This window comes from Parasteatoda tepidariorum, chromosome 3 (genome assembly GCF_982258835.1).
Source record: "Parasteatoda tepidariorum strain Cologne lab strain chromosome 3, Ptep-v5.0, whole genome shotgun sequence".
NCBI lineage: Eukaryota > Metazoa > Arthropoda > Arachnida > Araneae > Theridiidae > Parasteatoda > Parasteatoda tepidariorum.
The window spans coordinates 113,725,108-113,750,661 of NC_141757.1; the positions used below are offsets into that span (position 1 = coordinate 113,725,108).

General features: G+C 27.6%; 1 long non-coding RNA gene across 1 annotated transcript in view; it reads right to left on the minus strand.

Moving 5' to 3' along the window:
• Positions 1–849: 849 nt before the first annotated feature.
• LOC107437189 (uncharacterized) overlaps positions 850–25,554 on the minus strand; it is a 40,042-nt gene continuing 15,337 nt past the window's right edge. The window contains exons 4-5 of the long non-coding RNA XR_011637501.2: positions 4,823–4,893; positions 850–993 (exon numbers count right to left, since the gene is read on the minus strand). This is a non-coding gene — a long non-coding RNA (uncharacterized LOC107437189). The remainder of the gene's footprint in view (positions 994–4,822; positions 4,894–25,554) is intronic.

Below are 25,554 nucleotides of genomic sequence, written 5' to 3' on the forward strand. Positions count from 1 at the left end.
AGTTAGGTGAATTAATAAATTTTTCAAGTAAATTTAACTAAATTATTTTCAGTTTAACGTAATTTTTACCGAATTGTTAACAATAACATATTTTAAGTTTTTTTTTCTTTTTTTCTTTTTTTTTTTTTTTTTAACTGAGAAGGAAAAAAACCATTCCGTATTTTAATGTTTACGCTGCACTAATTACACTAAAAAATATAGCATTTACTTTTTATTTAAAAAAAAATTTATAATTATTTTCAAACTAAAACTAAAATAACGGAAAATAGCAGATATTCATGCTTCTTTTAAGAATACTAGAAAAAGCTTTTTGTTTTTAATCTCACACTTTTTGTAAATTTTTACAATTCAAATTATAATTCAACGAATATGGAATGCAAATCTTCATGTCTCTCAGGAATTTTTTAAATTTTTCAAGCCTAAAAGTCTGTAATATAAAGAAGTGGTAGAAGAAAAAATTACTCAATAATTACATGATTTTCCAAACCCCTATGGAAAAAATATATTTTTCTTTTGGTTCAAATTAATAATTAAGAAATCTACTGCTCTCCTTAAGTCCATGTTTCCAAATTGCTTGCTTGAAATTATCTACTCTTCCAGAATGCTTTTGGGTTCATTATTTTTTTTTTAAAAAAATGCTTATTTTTTAGTTTTTAGCTTGAAAAATTTGACTAAAATTTATTTTAACACACACACGAAGTAAAAAAAAATATTAACCAAATTTACCATTTTATTTGTTTACTTACAAAAATTAAAATTTTTCTAAGTCTTATGTTCGTAAAATTACAATTTTTAATCCAGAAGAGCAGTTAACTCAATTTTAAATACAGAAAAAAACATTAAATCAAATAAGATTTATTAAGTTTTATTTATTTTACAACTATCATACAATATATTTGCAATATATAGATTTACAGTTATAACACATCGCCACAGATCTGAAACATGTAATAACTTCTTCCACCCCGCTGTCACCTCTTCACTGCAATGTTCCTGGAAAACAAATAACTATTTTAGCATATGAAAAAAAATACACCGGACAATAATATTAAATTGTTAAAACCAACAGAAGATTTCTAAAACGAAGCAATACTGACTAGATAAAATACAGAGTTAAATAAAATTTTTAAAAAAATATTACAACTGTTTATTATTTTCATGGAATTTCTACTAAGTATATATCGATTGAGTACATCCAAATATTTAGATACAAGAAAATCTATTTTACAAATTTTAGTCACATATTACACGACAAAATGACATACATATACAGCACAAATCTGAATTAGAATATTTCATAAATTTTTTTTTATCCTAGCTAAATCTTACCTGGAAGCCAGCAGTAAGTTATAAACAAAACATATAATTATTTTTCTTGTGGCTTTGAGGAGAACTCCTCCAGACTTTTAGTCTGTTGCTGTCGGTAACATATAAGAGCACATTTCTACCGGGGGAACAACGGAGGAATAAAGGTGACAATTGGCTTACCCACGCTGACCTAAAATCAAGACAAAACTATTCACAAAACACCCCTATTTGAAATGACTTTTTCTCATAACCGCAGTAGTTGCCATGACTTGCGCCTGTTGTCAGGTGAACTTGTCCTAAAAGCTGCCCTATACTTTCTGTCTATTTACTTATCATCAGAAATTTATTTTCCTCTCTCATTCTTTTGATTTTTTTCTTGCTCCTCTCCTTAGCTGCAATTTTCATTCCTCTTCAGAATATCTTGCAAGAGCTTTGTAGTTCAGAAACACAATTCGATTAGTTTCAGTTACGTAATTTTTAAATTCTCATTTATTAAAAAAGTAAAAATACTATGCCTTTTAACACTAACAGTATCTTTAATATACAAAAGGAGTAATTTTAACAAATTCAGTAATTTGTTAAACTATATATTATTTAGTTCAAGTGAAGAATTACATTTTACAATTGCCTCTGTTAAAGCTTTTTTAAACAAAAAATGATTAATTTGAAAATTCTTTAATTTCAGGAAAATCGCTGCTAAAACGTAACACTTTACTCCAAAATACATTAGAAAGCTGTTTGGTGATTTAGAAATTCATTTCTACAACGGAATTCTTAGTAATGGTGGGGCATTAACTTCCAGTGTGGGAAAAATAGGTTCTGTGTTCCTTGACCCTAGTGTGTTACTATCAGGTTGCTTGGGGCAGTAAATACTTCATTTGTTTAAACCACTTTAAAAGGACTGGATAAAAATATTTCAAAAAAAAAACTTCACAAAACACAGTTTTTGGAGAAATATTTTAATAAATATTTCTTCGAAAAATGTGATTAAATGAAAGGAACACAATGGTGTTAGTTAATTGTAGCAACATGACAGAATATTTCGAGTAATGCAGTGTAGCAATTTTGGACTATAGAAACAATTCGGAGGAACAGCTTTAAACTTAAAATTGTTTAAAAAAATTATAATTTTATGCTGGGAACTAATTAGAAATTATCTTTTTTAATGTTGCATAGATATACATATATGAGCAAAACAAAATTACCCACTTTCCACACCCTTGCAAAAAAAAAAAAAAAATATTTTGAACAAGTATAGAGCAGATATATCAAAAAAAAATTTTAACTTTTTTAAAGGTGTAAAAACAAATACATATTTTCGTCAAACTGTAATTCATATAGTTTGTTGTCGTGATAATGTCCGTTGCATGAACTACTTAACTTACAAGATATATAAGTTTTCTGCAATATTAGAAATTTTACGTGAATTTTACTTAATAGTTTTTGTTAAAAAAAAGAAGAAGTTGGAACTTAAGTATGCTAAATGTATATAGTAAAATGCAAGAAAATATAATAAATTAATGAAAACTAGTCAGTCTAACTCTTTCAGAAAAATGTAAGCATTTTTTGCAACCTTGATATACACATTGAATCGTGTTTTAAAACATTTTAATCATTAATACTTTAACACCAAATAATAAACACAAAAGCATTCTCTTGGAAAAATAGGATATTTAAATAAAATATGTTTTTAAACAGTATGAAATCAAAAAAAATTTTCATTTAATGTAAGCATAATAATATAGTGCAGAAGTTATTGAGAAAAAAAACTTTATAAAAATAAAAGGACAATATCATAGACAGATATTTCATATAAATGGAAAATATCATAGGTATAGTCATAGATATAAAATCATTGATTAAAGTTAATAATATTGAAAGCTCAATTTCTAATGTGTAGAATCGTAGAAAACTGCAGATGAACACAAATAAATAAATAAATAAATAAATATAAACATATATACAATTGGCTTTTTTTAATTAAAACAAGGATAATTTGAAATCTTGTGGTAGAATGTTTTTGAGCTATCTGCGACTAAACTCTCTAGCACTAATATCTAATTGCAAAATACTTTTAATACAAGCAAACACGTATGCTGCTAATTTAAAATGGCAAATACGCTGTGTTAACAATGCAAAAAAAATAATAATGATTTTCTTAATTTAGCATGAAAAAAATTTTTTTTTTAATATTATGGGTGATATTCTCACATTTTGTTGGTGGGAAAACATACACTTTATTTGCTTCTTCGCATTTTGTAAATAATCATCACAATAAAAAATTGCTAAATATCATGAAATCCGTAGTATTACTTGCCCCCCCCCAAAAAAAATATATATATGATGTCATTGCATAAATTGGACTCCTCAAAAGCTTGTTGCACTTTGAAATTCGGTTGTAATAAATAATATCGTATAAAAAATATCTGATTTAAAAACTAAGGAGAAATCAACATCTGTAACTTTCCAAAATTCGATTGGATTTTTTAAAAAAATAGATAGCTATGAAAAATAGATACTCAAATGCACGATTCGAGTTTTCCATATTGTTTAAATATATCAAGATGGTTAAGAACCAAATAAAAATCAATATCAATAACTGCCGAAAATACTATCGAAACATTACGTCGATTTATGATACTATCGGTGAAAATTGAGCGTGCCCAAAACTGATTATCTAAATGAAGGATTCAAATATTGCATGTTCAAATATTTCTGAAAAAAAGAAAAGCAATATTTTCTTCTTTTCAAGATAAAAATTTTTCTGCAAGAACTCTGTAAAATTCTGCAACAATGTCGCCGTGTCGCAGCGATTCTACCACGGAGAATTGAAATACTGAGCAATTTGATTAAATCTTAATTCCCCGAGAATTTCCAATTGATGTTGTTTATTCATTTTATAATTCATTTGAATGTTTGCCAAATGGTTGGTTTGAGTGTCCTCAGCCTTTGAGTGATTCATCAATCTGTATGATCGATGAAGAATTCATGAAAGCAAAATAGAAGTTTCAGAATTTCTATGAATTTATCGAGGACTATAAATAAAAAGACTAATTTAATGCAGATAAAACACATATTTTTTAAGTGCCAGTGAAATAAAACATTGGAACAGCAAAAATAGTGGTGGTAAAAACAGTAACAGTTTACCATTCTACTTGATACTAACGATGAAACTTACACCAGAAACTTTTATTATAAATTAGTTGAATAGTGCAAATGCTGATGATTGTGCATCAAATAATTAGGATTCTACAGTACATGCGAAATATATTTACAATATATGATAATTCATTTTAAGAGACACGTTTTTGAGTACTCTTTTACGTTGTTATTGAAGCATGAGCAGCCTATGTAAGCAATTTTTAATTACTATTTTTAATATCAGCAAAAGTAATCAGAAATTATTTTTAACAGTTGATTTGTTCATGTTTATAATTTCATGAATTTTTTTTACCCATTTTTAAGTAGAAGAAAAAAAGAAACAATTCAAATACAGTTATTTCTTTAGACATACTTAATTCAGGTGCCTTCAAATGAGACTTGATGGAGCTTCATTCCCAAAGTTAGATCCTTTCCGAAGATCTTCTTCAGAAGTACATCAACAGATTATGAAAAAGAAATTTCATTCAGTTAATACGTTTAAAAACATTGAAATTATTCAAACATATTTTGTTTTGCTTATGCGGGCACATTTATTATTCAGAAAAAGAGAGGTTAGGAGTAATGGTTTGACAGAATGTTAGCTAAAAAAAAATGTTGAAATGCAGAATATATTTTTATAGCAATATTTTTTTTTTTTAAAATCATTCATCAATATTTTTTACGAATAAATAAGTTAGTTTATTATTGGAAATTACTCCATGCCTATCTATATTAGTGGAGTGGGCTAAAGGGAAAACAAAAAAATTAATCAAGAAATACCTATAAAAAAACTCAAGTTATAAAGTAAAATAGAAAGAGAAAAAAAATTATCATAATTGTTACAACAAAACTTCTATGCTGAGAAAAAAATTTTCTGCAATGCAGTATCCATAAAGCAAAACATTAACTAAAATATAATCTATTAGAAATATGTTATTAAAATGCTGTGTTATCTTAAAAACACTAACAAAAACAAAAGATTATATACAAATGAAAAACAGAAAAATCTATTTTAATTCTCAAAATAAAATTTTAAAGCTCTACATCTCAGCTTTTCAATTATCATATTTTCCAGATAAGAATAAAGTCAATAGAAACACTCTTAATTACTGTGTCATACAGTTAATAAAAACAAAGTTTTTAAGAAGAGTAAAAAGCTAGGTAAAAACCAAGACAAAAATTGTTTAAAAGAAAAATTTAGCAATCAAAATTTCAATTGAACCTTTTCACCTAGCAGGGGTCTGTCAAGGTTTTTCTGAGAGGTACCTATTTTGTGAAAATTTAGACATAATTTGGGAAAAATTAAAAACTATATAAAAAAATCAACACAAAAATATTAATTTATTGTTTCTTAAGGAATACAAAAATAAAATTATAAGAAAAAGTATGTTGTGAAACTACTGTTTTTCCTAAAGTTGAATTTGTGAAGGTACCGCTGAACGGTAGTAAATTCGGCCTAGACAGACCCCTGCCTAGGCATATTTTTAGAATACAGTGACTATAAAAGAATTAAAAAAGTTTTAAACAGCAATGTAAATTTAAATAAATGCTTGAATAAGAATAATTCTAAAGATAATTTAATATTGAAAATTACTGCAGTTATATTCCATATCGTTTTAGCTGATAAATTTCAAAAACTGTTTCAAAAATAAGAAGAAAAATGTCCAGTAAATGTTCAACTGGGTGTTTTTTTTTTTAATAAAGATATCACGTTGCAAAATAAATATTCAAAAAACTGTTTTGTCCATGTGAGATTTTCACTTGCAATAGTTTGTTAAGATGATACTTCCACGACATTTTGGCTGAAGATTATATCCCGAAACCATCTGCTATAGACTCTTGTAAAATTTAAGTCAATCAAGCGTGTTTAACCCTTGGTTCTTTAAAAAGGTAAAGTTAAAAGAAACTGCCGTGAATCGCAACTGCCACTACTCAACTTTTTTAAAAATGCAGCAACTAATAGTTTTTATACTTTATAAGACAATAGTAGATAGGTAGATAAGACAGCTCAAATTAATAACAATATGATGGGACTGTTTCACACATAAAACATGTCTCGTCTCATTTGCTAATAAAAATGCCACCTCGTACTGAGTAGGCAAAACAGTAAGAAAAATGCCCGTATCATGATCTGCCGGTGAATAATCACTATATCTTCTAAGCAACTTCCATGCAGCAACCAGGAGGAAACCAGGAGTAACTAAACAAAATTAACGGACGGAGATCAACTTGAAGAGTATAACTCATAGCTACCTTTTGCACACTTTTACACATTCTTTTAAAAAGTTAGCAGTTGGAAATCTATTTGGTGCCTAGGCGAGAGCAGTTGGCATAACTGCTCACAATACAGAAGTAACCCTAATAGGGAATTAAAAATTTAATGAGTATTTCTATGAGGCTTCCTATAGCAAAGTATTCATGAACTTCCAGTGGTCCACGAGAAATTAAGAAAATATCTCAGAATGGGAACTCAAAAAATATAAGTTGTAGTAATCCTCAGGAAAACTTCCACATACTTCTTTTTAAATTTTTGCAAAGTACAAAACCTTTTCTCTTTTTTTTCGCTTTAACAATTTTAATTGGCACAATCTAGTTGAAATAGGGAAACAACCCCTTTTGATACATCAAATGCAAGTTTGAAATTCACAATAGTAGGTGCAACAAATCACAGAAGGAAAATATCCCCTCTACTCATATTTTGGTGTGTAAAGCCAACCATGATTAATAACATTTAAGTATTATCTTCAGAATAATGCTTATAATTGTTACTTTTTGTTAATTGTTATTTATTATAGCAACAAGTTTCATTGATTAAAATAATATGGGATCAACATGTACATTTATTTATCTCTGCTTAATTTTAATTATTATATCATGATTACATGTTATTTTTCAAATTTCATGCTTATTTTTTTGTTTTTCTCGTCTGTGTGGGGGAAGGTTTTTCATACATTAATTGGCATGCATAAAGGCATGGTCTCATGATTTAGGTATTATTTTTGTTTTTTAGTTGTTGGTGATGACAGCGTTAAAAATAATAGTTTGAAAAAATTCATAAAATATTTATTACATTAAAAAATGAACATTTAAATAAAAAGCACATTTTAAATCACGATTTCATTTGAAAAAAAAGAAAGAGATAATATAATGTATTTGAAAACATGATTATAACAAAAAGGGTAAAAAAGGGCGGCGAGTTTTTAACATTTAATTTGGAACAAGTTATTTTCATATAATATATTAAAAATTTTATATTTTATTTTAGCTGGAAGAATCCAATTTCGTTGAGCGTTCCGTTTCCCTCTTCAGTGATTTAGATTTTAAAAAAAGTAAATTTTTATGAATCTGTTTTTTCGCTTGCTGATATTTGTCTTCATTTTAAAAGCAATGTATGTATACATTAAAAAGATTTTGTTGAAATTGTATACCCAGATAACACAGTGTAAACAGATAATGCGTCAACGAATTAATGAAGGTAGGAGTTTTAGTTACGTCGCATTAGAACTGTACAGTCCGCAAAAAAAAAACGAATCACCCTGAATGACTTTCGTTCTAATGATCGGATTTTCACGAACTAAGTGTCAATCTTAATGGTTCCTGGGGGTGACCTCAAATATGCTAATTAATTAGTGCAAGCTATTAATTAAATTACGAAATCAGACACAAAAACGTACTTTCTGTGAATAAACATGCATTTTTTTTTTACATATTTGGATTCTCAACCTTCAAAATATAGGGGGTATCCGCAATCTGGGAAATATGGTCCCCGTAGTTTGGTCAGGAGAGCGATCCAAAGTTCGTACCCCTTAATGTTAATTTCCCTTTTTACGTTTTTAGTCATATTTTTAAAACTAACAAAGCAATTTAAAGAAAATTGCACATACTCATAAAACTCATTTACCCAAAGATAATTTCATGCAAAAAATAATTTTTAATAATTATTTATTATTTTTTATTATTTAATTAAAGTGAGGATGAAAAAATATTGAATTATATGGTATGAATTTTTTTATACCATATTAATCTACATATTTTTAAATTGAAAAATCTAGAGTTTCAACTGTTTTTATTTATTAGAAGCTGAGAAAAATTAAAATTAATTATTTTTAAGAAAATAATTTGGCGACAATAAAGAAATAACTAATTGGGGCGATTAATATTAAAATGTGATAAACTTGGGAGGAACTTGACTTCGCGCGCGTAGCGTAAAATTTCATTCATATTTTTTTCGCTAATAATCGTTTGCTAATCTTTTTATTTTTATTTCTTTCACACTATAAAATACGATGTTTCTTTTTTAGTCATTTAATAATTTATTTGCAATTTAGTAAAGAATTTTGAATAAAAAACACTTTATTCAACAAATGTCTAGCTTTAAAAAAGCGTGCTTCTGATACAATACACCAGATTGTGCTTATTTAATGTGATTATTTTTTATTTTTTTTATTTTGTTTTTCAATAACTGATACAATTTCAATAATATACAAACGTATGCATAGATTTAGAATAATATATTTATCAATTTCTTGAATATATATTTTATAAATATTAATAAAAAGACGTAGTCAACATTTTTAAGCATCTCTCACAACATCGCAAATTTCTCAACATCTTATAGGGTAAACTGAACAATGAAGGAACACTTAAGCTTAGCTTGCCTTTAAACAAAATTTCAAAATTTGTAATTTTAGCTAAATGATGGTGTCGACATATTTGTTATTAAATGCAAATTATGTAAAAAAAAGTTAGATAACTTACATAATATTGTTTGAAGCTTTTGGTGGTTTAAATAATAAGTGGTAAGATGACCAAGTGAGGGAACAGTTCTTACCAGTGAATAAACACTAAATTTTCCAGTGAATGAAAACTTAATTTTGAGAATGTTTGATGCTCGTTAGGAATCCGTAGGCCACACAAATGTCTAAAAACAAGATTTTTCTTGGAATTACGACATATAACCATAGTTAATGTGGAAAATATTACTTTTTTTTCTGTCATGGAATGGAAAGTAAAATATGTTTGAATACATAATTTTAAAAAAATGTTTTTCATTTTTTTCTCACAGTTTAATAGTCCGTTCTAAATTATGAATATTTATCATTGTGTGATCAGATGATGTTTTTATTATTATTATAATTCGATCATTTTTTTGTTTACTCTTTTTCCCATATTTTTTAAGCTTTTTTTTTTTAATCTTTTTTAAGTATTTTTTTTCTCTTCGTCATGAGTAATTTATTTCTTTTTCTTTTGATTTAACCTTCCTCTTTTTTCCAGATTTTTGGCAAATGTAAATGTATCTTCGAAATTTCTTTTGATTTTCCAGTTCCATTTCCAGAATTCCTCACTGGATAATAAATGAGAAAAAGGAGTTTCGAAGTTTGAGTAAAACCCATCTCTCATTGACTTATATCTAGTAGTTACTTATGAAACCAATTGTTTTTGCAACTAACAATGCCTCAAGAGGACTTATCTCAAAATCAGTTTTCAAGATACTTTCATTATTAATGTTAGTTGTCTCAGCTTCAGAGCCAAAATTTGATTATACAATTGTTCCTTTTGAAATAAATTCTTCAATATTGAGAAAAACACAGGTTATTGGATATTTGGGAGATTAAACATTTCTGTCAATGTTCCTTTAAAAATTTGCAACATAACCTGTGAGATTTCCTTCTCAAGCTTCTGAAGAAATAGCGCATCGTTACTCTCGAAGCATGTGTTTTGTTGATAAGTTGTCTTGCTCATTAACTCTTGGTGTCTGTTTTGCATGCATTTGTTACAGTCAACGTTTTCTACATCGAATGGAAAAATATCGCATTTCATAAAAGCATTTTAACTTCATCAGTTGATGCCTCAAATCTTATTTAAAAATGGATGTAAAATTTTCTAGACATATTGTTTTACAATTCTTTTGTTTTCAAGATCTAACGAGAGATTTCCATGAATTAGGTAGAAAACTAAACCAGAAAATTTGTTTTGAGGAACAAAACTTGCCCAGTTTCAAATTGATATGAGATTTATACCTACCCAGAAGAAGCAAAATATGGAATTTGATTGCATTTTTAATTAGCCATGGGTAGAAACATTTGCAATATATTTGTAAAATGTTGCTGCGGTCATCGTTTCATTTCATGAATAGCTTTTTCCAATGAAATATGTAGCAGGGACTGATTCTGTAATATCTCAAAGAATTCTTCTGCAGGGAAAAACTACCAATGGATGTACTTTTTCTTTCCTAGGTACTTTAGAATATAAATCCTTATAATTTTTAAGGCCGAAGATTTTTCCCGTTTAAGGGCAGTATTCAACTCTTGTTTCATTCGCATTGTAAATGCAATCACTTTATAAAAGGATGCCAGGGCTACTTCCCTCCTAAAGATTCTTCTGAAGTTCTTATAACCAGTATTTCGAATATTATTCTCTATGGGAAGTTTTGCCTTTTGAAATTATCTTCGCATTGCACTGAGTTATCGGTGGATGTCGCCTTAAAAAAACTTCACCCATTTTTCACCTAGATAATTGTCTTTAAATGGATTTTTCCTACCAGTTCCCGTTAGGACATTAAAGACGGCAATAAGATAATAATTTAACTAATTATTGGCACAAAATCCTGCAAAGAAATTTTCCATTCAAGCTTTTATTATTATATTTAGTTAATAAACACAGTTTATTAAGGTGTCTAAGGTATGATGTAATAACTAATCACTATATTTAAAAAGATAAATAATAAATTAATTATTATTATAATTCTTTAAATAAATTTAGCAATTAAATTTGCATATTTAAATTAAATTGTTATAGGAACTATGCATACAACATTTAACTGAATTTTAGGAGTCCTCTATGTCGCTGAACTACTAATTATCCATGTAAATTCATATTTCACACACAATTCATTCACTGGGAAATCTATTCTCAGTGAAGGAACATGCCTGTTCCTTTACTGGTTAGAAGTTGCTGTTTTTTTTTTATTTTTAGCATAATATTGATTTATAATATGACAAAAGGTACAAGAATATTAAAATTTTTCTTTTATTTTCATTAACTTGAAAAAATTCCAGTAAAGGAACACTTGTTTATTTATTGGTTTTTCATCGTTCGGTAATCCAGTTAATAAACACCCTCTAATCTCAGTACTTGCTTATGTTATGATGCTTAAAATAAATAAAACGTAACTTCAATAACCATATTTTGAATTCTTTTTTTCACAATGAGAAAAAAAAAAGCATTATTATATGCAATTAATTGTAGTTTAAACGGATAACAACAAGCATTGACCTTATAATTTTGTCAAAGAAACAAGGCGTTGAACAGATACTAGCAAATTCAAAACTTTTTCCAGAGAAGACTCAAAGACCAGGTAACTAAATGCATTGTTAGATGATTTCCTATTGTTAGGTAGTAAGCTACTGTTACCAATCAATCTAAATTAAAACGTTTAAAATCTTATTTCTAAGAAATATCTATGAAATGCTCCTTCATTTGTTGGTTTACCCTATATCATCCTAATCTTAAAAGAAATTTCCGGAAGTGTATCGCAGAACAATTTTACCAACTATTTAATTAAATTTTAACATTTTAAAAATTTTATTCTTTACCATTTTACGTTTATTATTTCTTCATTAATATACTAATAAATTTTTTCAGAACTTTAATTTAGGTTTCCTTTTCAAATTATAGTCAAGTTTTTTTCAAAGAATTATTGTCTGCTAGCTAAGAATAAAACCTTGTTAAGAAATTAAAAACATTCAGCTGTTTAATATTATTTAATGCAAAACTGCTGATTATTTACTTAGCATACTATTTTTTTTGAAAAAAGAATATAAATTATTGATTGTCTTTTTTCTTTGTTTCTTGTGACTTCAAGTTAGATTATCTAAAATAGTGTTGATGTTTTATAAGTCACTACAAAGAGGATAAAGATACAGAACATAAAAAGCTGTCGAATACGTAGCCAAATTTTTAAGCGTCTTAAAATATCTCAGTATCTTAAATGTCGTCCTATTATCTTAGTTGTGAAATTAAATTTTTAATCATCTGACCACTAATTATTTCATTATATCTCTTACTCTTTATGATACCAAGTAGATTTTTTTTCTGATAATATACTAAACTATTTTGTTTAATTTTTTACTTTAGCGTGATTTCCAAGATATTATTGTAGTATAATTTGTTATCAGGAAAATGCCCTATTTTGTTAAGCAGGAAATACTAAAAATTTAAATTTGTAAGGATTCCGAAGCTGTGCCAATTTTAGAGTCATCTGATTTTTTAAAAAAATGCTAAAAAAAATACACAATTTCCGAACTTATTTTTAAAAAAAAATTTTTAAAAAAAAATTTTTAAAAAAAACGTGGCAAGTAGGCTATTATACTTTTTACAGAAACTGTGAAAACTAATTTTTCCTATATTTCGTCAAAAGAGGATTAGAATGATATTGCTCTATGATATAAAGGGACCTACTTAATAATTTCGCTATTTCCAGAGTGAAATCTGTTTGATCGAAGCATATTATTCCTTGAAATTTAAAACGAGGGGAAAATTAACTTTCATTATTTATCTAAGCTTATTCCATTTATTTAATGATAGCGGTATTAAGGTTAAGGATATGCGTTGGAAGCTCCGTTTATTATTATACTATAAATGCATTAATCATGTAGCTTGAATAATTTATTTTAAATAAATTATTTAATAATTTTAAACAAATAAGGGTGTAAAAATAAACTCGATCAAAATACTTCGAAAGTATACCCTGAAATATATGTAGAATAAACTTTGGAATCGATATATAAAAAATACCTTTTCAAACAACTTCGAGTAGGACGGAAACGCTAACTTGTTTAAAAAAGTTGTCATTGTAACTATTTAATTTCGATTCCTGTTAGTTTTTATCGTCAATTATACTGTTTTCATTTGGGTCTAATCATTATTTTGATAAGGATTTTACTCTCGTTAAAGTAAACATATGCATTTTAATATTTTATCAGGATTCATGTGGTCTTTAAAAATGTAAGAACATCAATATTGTAAAAGTTATATTTAACTTAAAAATTAACATTTTGACACCAGATATTTTGAGTTAATGAAATGAAATATTTTATCTTTTAAGTTTTTGTGCATCCATTTCAGTATCTTAAGGATCTAACGAGCTCTGTTTAAAAAGAGAGCATCTATCTAAAAAAAACATCAGTGTAGGATATACCAGGCAAATGTATACCGGGCTGTGGCACTTAACTGGACCTAGTATATATTTCGGACATTTACCAAAGGTCTAGTCACACTAGTTCTAGTTAATTGTCACTGCCCGGTATACATTTGCCTGGTATACCAGATACTGATGTTTTTTAAGGTCAAGCGTCACTGCCTGGTATACATTTGCCCGGTATATCCTACACAGATAATTTTTTAAGGTTCAGTGCCATTGCCCGATATATATTAGCCTGATACTCCAAACACTGATGTTTCTTCTAATCTATCGTCAGTAAGTATTAAAATATCGAATAAATGTAATTATCTCCACGAATAAATTAATATCAAATCGGATGTAATAAATATTTCGGACATTCACCAAAGCGACTATGTGATTGTCAACATTCACCGGTGAAAGTCAAACCACTGATTTCGATCATTCACAGTAACATGCACATCATTAATTTAACATAATGACCTCATCAGTATGTTTTTTTCATATTTTGCCTAAATAACATTTGTCATTCTATGGAATGCCTAGGGAAAGTATGTAATACCTCTTATATTTCTTACTTTGCCTAAAAACATCCGGCATTGTATAGAATGCCGAGACATTCTATTCAATACCGGCGTTTCATACTTTGCCGATAACATATATAAGAAAACAAAAATAATCATAGTAGCAGTATTTGGTGGTAAATGTAGCTGTAATCGTATTTGAAGAATATGCTGTGCGACATTTTATGGTGAATTTGCGAATGTAAGTTTCAAAATGTATCGAAAGATGAGGATGGTATTTGCTAATCATCTTTATCCAAAGAAAGCCTTGTAACCTAAATATCTAGCAAAATGAAGCGATTTTTTAAACAATGAATCTTACAATATGCAACATATTATTTCAATATCTTATTCTTAAACATAACATATTTCAGGGTTTTTAAAATACCACTAAACATTCAGCAATTCCTTGAGTTATAGAAAAGAGAAATATCGTAAATTATGGAAAACCTTGTGAATGCGCATTAGAATTACTATACAATATACATTTTATTTTTCAAGCTCTTTTTTTTCTTCAAACTTTCTGGCCTAGAACACTCGATTAAAGCTGTAAAAATGATTATCCCTAAAATTTTGTATATAGCCATAATAAGTTATGTTAATTTGATTTTAGTATGAAATCCTCGAATTTTTATAACAAAAACAACTTAATCTAAATAATATCAGATAAAAAGTTCATGTATTTAAATTCTAAAAACTTAGAAAATCATAAATAATTTATAAATCGATTCAAATTTTCTTTTCAAAGGAGATTAAAATAAAAAAAGACTTACTTTGCCTTGAATTTAATTATTGTTAGTTCAATCATATATATAATCAATGTTAGTTCAAAGTATAACTAAATAATTTTATTTTGAAGTAAGTAGTGGTGAATTAAATAAATCAAACAATTGTAACCCCACCCACAAATAAACTGCTAAAGAATTGCTTTGATTACCAGTTTTATCTTCTTACCCTGGTTGATACTGTTTTATGCTGTCACGTATTTGTGACAGTCGGCACGAAAGGGTTAATCGAGTCTTCCAGGCAAGAAAGCTTGAGGAAAAAAAAAGTGCTTAAGAAAATATATATATAGATTGTATAGTAATTCTAATGCACCACAAGGTTTTCTGTAATTTCCGATATTTCTTTTTTCTATAACTCAAGGAATTGCTGAATGTTTAGTGGAATTTTAAGACATTGAAATTATGTTATGATTAAAAATAAGATATTGAAATAATATGTTGCATATTGCATGATTCGTTGTTTATAAAATCGCTTCATTCTGCTAGATATTTGGGTTACTTGGTTTTCTTTGGATAAAGATGATTAGCAAATAGCATCCTCGTGTCGCGATGCATTCTGAAACTTACGTTCGCAAATTCACCGTACAATGTCGCACAGCATATTCTTCAATTACGATAAGCTACATTTACCACCAAATACTGCTACTATGATTATTTATGTTTTCTTATATATATATCTGATACTCTCCTTTTAAACAGAGCTATTAAGATCCTTAAGATACTGAAATGGGGCCCAAAAACTTAAAAGATAAAATATTTAATTTCATTAACTCAAAATATCCGGTCTCAAAATTTTAATTTTTAAGTTAAATATAACTTTTACAATATTGATGCTCTTACGTTTTCAAAGACCACATGAATCCTGTTAAAATATTAAAATGCATATGTTTACTTTAACGAGTGAAAAATCCTTATCAAAAAAATGATCAAGAACCAAAAGCAAAACAGTATAATTGACGATAAAAACTTAACTGGCTTCAAAACATATGAAGAGGGAAGTAAAAGTCGACATGCTTCGAGCGTTCAAATATAATCGCCCATTCTCAAGACTTGTCAGGCTTGGATAACTTGTGACTTTCATTATTGGACGCTCAAAACCTGTCTACTTTTATTATTATCTATTATTTTTTTAAATCAATGAAGTTTTTATATTTTCGATTCAGTTTCTTGGGTTTATCCATTTAGTTACACAACATATTAAATTATTTCACTCGACATTAAAATAAGTTTTGAAAAGGTATACTTTATGTATCGATGCCAAAGTTTATTCTACATATACTTTAGGGTATGCTTTCGGAATATTTTGATCGAGTTTATTTTTACCCTTATTTGCTTAAAATTATTAAATAATTTGCTTAAAATAAATTATTCAAGCTACATGATTTAATGCATTTATAGTATAATAGTAAACGAGACTTCCATCGCATATTCTTAACCTTAATACCGCTATCATTAAATAAATGGAATAAGCTTAGATAAATAATAAAAGCTAATTTTTTCCCCGTTTTAATTTTCAAGGAATAATATGCTTCGATCAAACAGATTTCATTCTGGAAATAGCGAAATTATTAAGGAGGTCCCTTTATATCATAGAGCAATATCATTCTAATCCTCTTTTGACGAAATATAGGAAAAATTAGTTTTCACAGTTTCTGTAAAAAGTATAATAGCCTACTTGCCACGTTTTTTTTTTTTAAATTTTTTTTAAAAATAAGTTCGGAAATTGTGTATTTTTTATAGCATTTTTTTAAAAAATCAGATAACTCTAAAATTGGCACAGCTTCGGAATCCTTACAAATTTAAATTTTTAGTATTTCCTGCTTAACAAAATAGGGCATTTTCCTGATAACAAATTATACTACAATAATATCTTGGAAATCATGCTAAAGTAAAAAATTAAACAAAATAGTTTAGTATATTATCAGAAAAAAAATCTACTTGGTATCATAAAGAGTAAAAGATATAATGAAATAATTAGTGAATCACACGTGATCAGATAATTAAAAATTTAATTTCACAAGTAAGATGTTAGGACGACATTTAAAATACTGAGATATTTTAAGACGCTTAAAAATTTGGCTACGTATTCGACAGCTTTTTATGTTCTGTATCTTTATACTCTTTGTAGTGACTTATAAAACATCAAAACTATATTAGATAATCTATGTTGAAGTCACGAGAAACAAAAAAAGACAATCAATAATTTATACTCTTTTTCCAAAAAAAAAATAGTATACTTGGTAAACAATCAGCTGTTTTGCATTAAATAATTTTAAACAGCGGAATGTTTTTAGATTCTTAACAAGGTTTTATTCTTAGCTAGCAGGCAATAATTCTTTTTAAGAAAACTTGACTATAATTTAGAAAGGAACTTTACTTAGACCTAACCTAAGAAAACCGAAGAAAACTTAAATTAAAGAACTAATAAAATTGATTAGTATATTAATGAAGAAATAATAAACGTAAACGGGTAAAGAATAAGATTCTTAAAAATGTCTAAATTTACTTAAATAATTGGTAAAATAGTTCTGCGAAACACTTGTGAAACACTTCCGGAAATTTATCTTAAGATTAAGACGATATAGGGTAAACCAACCAGTGATGAAACACACCCCAGTAAAGGAACATTTCATAGATATTTTTTATAAATAAGATTTTAAACGTTTTAATTTGGATTGATAGGTAACAGTAGCTTACAACCTAACAATAGGAAATCATTTAACAACGCATTGAGTTACCTGGTCTTTGAGTCTTCTCAGGAAAAAGTTTTGAATTTGTTAGTATCTGTTCAACGCATTGTTTCTTTGACACAATTATAAGGTCAGTGGTGGTAGTTATCAGTTTAAAGTACAATTAATTGCATATAATAAAGCTTTTTTTCTCATTGGGAAAAAGATAATTCAAAATATGGTCACTGAAGTTACGTTTTATTTATTTCAGGCATCATAACATTAGCAAGTACTGAGATTAGGGGGTGCTTATTAACTGGATTACCAAACGATGAAAAACCAATGAATAAACAAGTGTTCCTTTATTAGGATTTTTTCAAGTTAATGAAAATAAAAGAAAAAATTTAATTTTTCTGTACTTTTAGTCATATTATACATCAAAATTATGTTGAAAGTACAAAATACAACTTCTAACCAGTGAAAGATCAGGCATGTTCAGGCATTTCATAAAAAATCTTGCTCCCCTCTTGCTAGAAACAAATTTAATATATATTTGTAAATTTTAAATAAATATCATTAGGATATCATTAACTATTAACAATCAATAAATAAAAATAAAAAGCTTATCAAGCATCAAAATTTAAAAACTCTTACATAAATGTCAATTTCGTCAATGGAATTTATGTTGGGATTATTACAATGATTGATTTTAAAAAATTTAAATTAGAACCTTATTTCTCAAGCATAATTCGTTAAATAAAAAGGAAATATCACTTTAAATAATTAAATGTCATGGAACTTAAAACTGGACATTTACGTTTTCTAGTGTTAAATGCTTTCCAGAAATAAAAAAAATAAAGATAGTATTTGTCTCTTCTGTAGAATGCACCCGTTGAGCAACAATAAAATGTGAAAACATTATTTCAATCTTGAAAAAGATATTTTTAGGCCCTGAAGGAAAATAAGATCTGATTCACTCATTTCAGTAAATGATTACTTCTTGTCAGGGACTATGCTTCTAGTGAATGTTTGTTTCTTGGCGACCACTGAAATCCACCATTACGAAAAAGATCACAGGTTTATTTACGACATCCATGAGAATTCACTTATGTCCCCCTCTTCATGCCTGGGGGATTTCTTCACGGTTGAGTGAACCTCCTGGAGAGAAAAGGAGGAACTGAAGAACGATTTCAGAGTAGAAAAATTTTTCATACCCCGGAAAAAAATCATTTTTTAGCAATAGTGAACTATGTACTTAAATGTATTTTTAAAAAAAAAATTTCGTGAATTTAGCTAAAAAAGTAACTTCGTGAAAAACGCTTGAAAATTATTCTAAAATCCCATTTAAGCTCGTTTTAAAAATTATTAATAGAATTTTAAAATAATTTTTTTACATTAGATATGTTTGTTTAAGTGAGATCTATTCATTAATATTAAACATTAAGCTGTCAGGTTGTAAATTATTGAGAAAAATTGATTTATGTTCTCCCATAGAATAATATTGAGACGTCGATTGAAGCTGGCAACGGTGCCAACGGCCTTAAGATTGACACTTAGTTCGTGAAAATCCGATCATTAGAAAGAAAGTTATTCAGGGTGATATCTTTTTTTTTTCTTACTTTTTTTTTTTTTTTTTTTTTTTTTTTTGCGGACTGTACATCATTTTAAGCTTTGATATGAATATGTCAACAAAATAAGTCGAACAATTTCGGAATCATGGAATTTCCAAAAAGCAATATTTTTAAACTTTCATTTCCCAATAATGAATTATTGATACACATATTATGCTGAATAACTGATTTAGAATAAAATATGTCTTTTGCCATTTGAAATAATTGTTTTTTAAATAGTTCGACTGTGGCACAAACTGGTAATCTGAGTGATTTAGTGTCTTCATGATTCACTGTTAGAAAATTCACGGAAAAAACGGTTTAGTAACAATTTATTTAATTGTTATATATTACCATATTCAAACAAAACAGTCAAATAACTATAAATAAGATGGTAATAAAACTGTTAACTGTGAGAAAAACCATTTATTGACTGCTTTCATCTAATATGGTTGAAGAGCCAGAACTTCGTTCCAACAACTAAGCCCACCTACCGAAGCTACTTGCAACTGCAGCCGAGAGAGATAATCTGTCTGTGTCATGACCGACAGGACTGAGGTTCGAGTACCAGCGTTGACACCTCCATTCCCTTAAACACATGAAGAGGCTCTCCCCAATTATCTGATGCCCTTAACCTAACAAAAAGCCCAGTCCAGTTAAAAAAAAAAATATTTTTTGCGGTTTCTAAAAAATGCTAGTTGCAATTGGTTTGAAAAAAAAAAACATATAGCATGGTTGTAAAACCATACTAGTTGTAAACGGCTTCAAATCAGTAAAGATGAAAAATCTTCTTCATCGTGAATATTATGGTTAATTTGATGGACATACGGTTATTGTACCATAATTTCAGAATGGAAATTCTACTCCATATTTGGTAAAAATCTTATTTAGAAATACAAATTTGAATATGGAAATCTGCTATATTCAATAAGATAAATGTAAGTATTTAGTATCTTTGAACTCCTTTTTTATTTACCTTTTACTTGTAAAATCTAATATTAATATTAATTCATTCATCTTCCGCAAAATATGAATTATTGATTTTATACTCTTAATGATTTCCACTGTAAATAAATTATAGGCAAACTAAGTATTACAATGAATTTAATGATATCAGGACTTAATTTCTAAAGATTTTAATGGCGTGGATAGCATATTTTATTTCCAAGTTAATTTCTATTACGATTTTCATGTATCAGTAAATTAAACAATAATATCTTAGATTTAGTCATAAGATTTAGCTTAAAGCTAGAAGATAATCGAATGCTCATTTATTGTGGTGGGAATATAATTGAAATTTTGGAATGTTAAATTTTTATCTTTGATTTTGTATTCTAAATAGGTGCTATTCTTACATAGATGGTATCTTAAACTTCACTAAAGAATTTAATTTTGTGTTATTTGTGCAGAATTAAGAAGTTCAGAAAAAGAATAAGCCACTGGGACAGTTCAGTGTGATTAATAAAGAAAAACTACTCGTAAGAATAAAGCGTTTTAATTATTGAGCAATATTTTGAGCATCGATTATCACCAAAATTTCCAATTTACCTAGAACGCATTAGTATAACATAGTAGAACATTTTTAATAATATTTTAATAGCATTTTAAAAGTCTAAGTTTCATAACAACAAGCCCATAAACACCTACACCTGGTCGAAATAGTATATTAATGAATTCTAACCAATCACAATTATTCAAAATGGTCATTGAAAGTTTCGACAAAAGGTGATTAACAAGACATGTTATTTCATACATTAATTTACACTGTATACTTTACGAATCATCAAAAAATTCAATACATTAAAAAAATTGCTTTATCTTTCAAAATTACTTCTGGTATGAATTTTTGAACACACGTTACTTTCGTTTTGGTAAAATCTTTGATCCTTTTTGAAGTATTTGAAGAAGTTTCTGTAGGTTTTACACATTTTAAACAATAACTTTCATTACATAGAAACGTTTATTGAATCAAACTATTGGTCTTAATTATTTGTTTAGATCTATCCAATATATTATTAATTTCCGTTCAATATAATGTTAATCAACGACGCAAAAGACATATAACGATTGACATTTTCATATTTTAACTTAATAGATGGCAGCACTACGTGATTATATTTTTAAAACAACTCATGAATTCTAGTCAAGGGCCCCATAATTTTAAAGATTATACTGATAAACAAATTTTAACAAATTTTGACAAATTCAACAAATTTCAACACATTTTAACAAAATAAACTAATTTGAAAGAGTTGAGGATATTTTAGTATCCAATATATTTTCTAAAACAATTAAAATGTGCTGTTTCAAAATATGTAAAACATTTGTCTCTATCAGCCACTGTTTTTTAGATATGCTTCTTCAACCATTAATATTTCACTTGAGCTATTTACTGTAACATCGAGGACTCATGAACACATCATTAACCACACACATCACATCACAACATAACCTAACCATAACAACACATTAAGTCTCCTCACATATATTTCATATAGAAATATCTAGATACAACATTACACACATTGAAAATACATCTTTAATCTTAAAACAATTAAATAACTTTAATCTTAAGCTTTAATCTTGAATTAAAATTTAAACACATCTTAACCGTCCACACAGTAACAAATGGTAAGCGAAAAAAAAAGAGCTCGGAAAGGAATAAAAAACTAGGAAGAAATAAAAGCACTGAAAAAAATATCAAAAAGTCTTTTTGAAAAAGTCGTTTTAATGTCGTGTTTTCTTCCCGATGCTTTTTTTCCAATGCTCTTTTTCATTGCTATTTCTAACTAAGTTTTTTTCATTATCTCTAGAGCGTTCTTCCGCTTTTCGAATAGTATAAAATATTACTTATTGCAGAATAATTTACAATCTTGTTTTGCCTGTGGGGAAAATATGTAGTTCTTGTCCCCGATTCTAGCAAATTCCATTATAACTTATAAAATGTAATAAATATTTCTTTGAAATTAATGAATTTAAACAGTAGCATTTTAAATTTAATACAATTTAAACAGTATTACACTAAAATTAATAAAATTTAAACAATATTATATTGAAATTACTAAAATTTAAACGGAATTTTAAAAAAAACTAAACGATGTTCCGTAAAAATTAATTTTTTTCAAGATCTTAAAAACCTGACGTGATAGAGCAAACGGATTTCGGATTTAAAATCAGAGTAACAGACTACATTTGAAAGGGTAAACACAATGCCAGATATCTACAGCTTATTTATCAGTGTTATTTTTCATTGGTTAAAAGTTTAGGTACTAATTAAGTTTGATTATCAAATTGAAATCTAATAACAAAATAAGAAATTCTCTTATTTCCTTTATTACTGATATCGATCGCTAAAAAAAATAACGTTGCCTGAAATTATAAATATAAAACTATGTAGATAAAAATATGAAGAAAAAAAAAGCTTCTTAAAAGAACATCTGCCATTTGTAAACTATTTCAAGAATCCTATTTATTTATTTTTTCCATTTATTTCGATATGAAGAAGATCTAGATCTATCAAATGACTTTTATTTCCATAACAAAGATTTTCAACATATTGCCTATTTTTTGGAATCGGAAACGACCGAGAGTTTTTTGCTAGTCCAGGCATTTCCCCTCAATTCACAATTTTCTCATTCAAAACTGAAAAAATATTAGCATATACTTCTGTATCTGATGTCGACAATTTGCACCGTATTCGAACGTGTTTCTTTCTGCAGGCAACAGAATTTTACAATCACCACTTTTCTGCAAAGAGCAGTTCTCGTAGTAAGAATCTTGAAAACCTAGTTGTTTAAATCCATTAACGCTATTTTTATCAAGCCAAGTCACAATATAATCTCGATGCTAAAGAGAATTTTGAAAAAGATGATAATAATAAAGATGAGGATAGCTTTTCCCTAGGTTCAATTTCACACCTCTTGTTAATTTCCCGTATAATAATTGTAAAATGAATTAATTGATACCTTATTCCTCAAACATTTTCTGGTTATAAAATTGGGCATAAAGTACGCCCATTTCTACCATAAGAAGCATTTATGATACTTAAAATGATTTCACAACAGTGTCTCATTTTAAATTATCAAGATAAATATAAGCACCATCTTACAACAAAATACGGATAATAATAAGATTAGAAAAAATCAAATTTATGTGTCACGAAAAATACATAAATTGTTGCACAGTCGTGTTACCAGATTATTTTTTTCATGTCATTTTTTAGTGTCGAGTAGCAGTGATTCAAAAATTTAAAAATCATTGCAGTGAGTATAGTAGGTGTAAAAAAAAATACAAAATGCTGTGGAGAGCCGCGTTACGCATCAATGTATCAATAAATATAATGCTAATATTATTTTAAATTCAACTGATGATATGAAATGCAAACTATTTGCATACAAACACAAAAAGGTTAAAAGTCAATTTTTGATTAAAATTACTTTAACTCTTCATTTCGTTTAACGCATCCATATTACTTTTTCACCCCCCCCCCTCCAGTCTTCAGCATGGGATCTGGTTTCCACAAATCCTTTAAGTTTTACCCACTCAAAATTCGCTTGCAGTTGCCTTTACCAACAAATTTTATAGTATTTTATAATCGTCGCTGAACAACAGACCCAATTTTGGGATTACGACTACCAATGTTCAACGTCGTAGCCTTGCAATTTTGAACTCAATCCAGAAGACAAACAGGGATTTCCTGGATCAAGTATTGGGAGAAATTTTGCCTTCGTGGGCGACTTTTTGATAGAACTTACCCGCATTTGTGTTATATGGAGAGAAAAAAAATGAAAACCTCTCACGGTATACTAGGTATACACGGTATACAGGTGGAACCGATGAGCCATCTACCACCGAGGATATTTTACGTCAGCACTATGGTCGGGGCGAGCCGGATGCAGAATTCGTATCAACTAGCAATAGCTTTGATTCGAACCAGGTTCGCCTCATTGAAAGGCAAATGCTCTATCCCCTGATCCACCACTTCTCTTAAAAAGTAATTCTTAGTCTTCCTCTTTTTCTCCTGCTATCAGGGGCTTAGAAGATAGAAATGTGTACCAATTTCTCTCGTGGCATTCTTTACACATGTCCCGTTCATTTTCAACTTTACCTGTTTGATTCTTATTTCTTCTTCGATTATAGTGAAGTTGATTGAAATGGATAAATGCAGATTCATGGTTGAAATAAAGTAAAAGAAAGCTCTCTTTAATAATTTTTGTATGGTTCGTAGCTGATTAGGGCGGTATAATATCCTACAAATTACTGAAACTTTTTAAAAATTTTTTATATCTTCTATGCTCGTGCGAAAAGATAAAAAAAAAAGAAACGTGTTTTTTTTTTCTTTGCTTTCCTTTTAAACGCTCTGTAATGTTTTGTTAATCACTATTTCTTTCCTATTATAAATTTTAGAAAACCGACTACCTAAATTTAAAACACTCCGCAGATATTTTTGTTAGAAATGTAGAATTTTATTATTTATATATATATATATATATATATATATATATATATATATATATATATATATATATATATATATATATATATATATATATATATATATATATATATATATATATATATATATATATATATATATATATATATATATATTATTGGTGTTTATTCCTCTCGCTGCACAAATTTTATCGTTCCATATTCAAAAGCAAGAAAACAAACAGAGAATTAAAAAAAGAACTGAAATTACAGTTTATAGTTTGCTAAACTAAAGATACTCTAACCTACATTTTATTTATTATTATTATAATTATTCTTTTTTTATAATTTTAAAGCAGAATTTTTATTTTCTTCTACTTAATTAGTTCTCAAAGAGCTAATTTAAACTCAAAAATTTTAATCTGTGAAACATTCATAAAGTTCAAAAAAAAAATTTTGTATGCATTTTCAAAATGAGAAATAGAAAAAGAGATGCAACATCAAAATTGAAATGTTCAACATCAAGGCTTTTATTTCTATTTTTTTTTTATTTATTTTTTGAAAACATTTAGTAATACCTTCAAAAAACAGAAACGTTTTAAAATGTAAAATATTGCACAATTGCCAGTTGCGCTAGGAAATAAAGTATTTTTTCCCTTTGAATACGCATTTTGAACATAGATAGATTTATTAACGTTATTTAAAAATAGAAAGTTACTGGAATTATTTTTAGACTTTTTTAATAAGTAATGGTGAAAAAACAAATACGAAAATAGCTATTGAAAATAAAATAAAATCTAGCCTTTAATGCTGCATTTTTGAAGTACATAGCATACTTATAAATAGTTTTTGGCATTTATACTT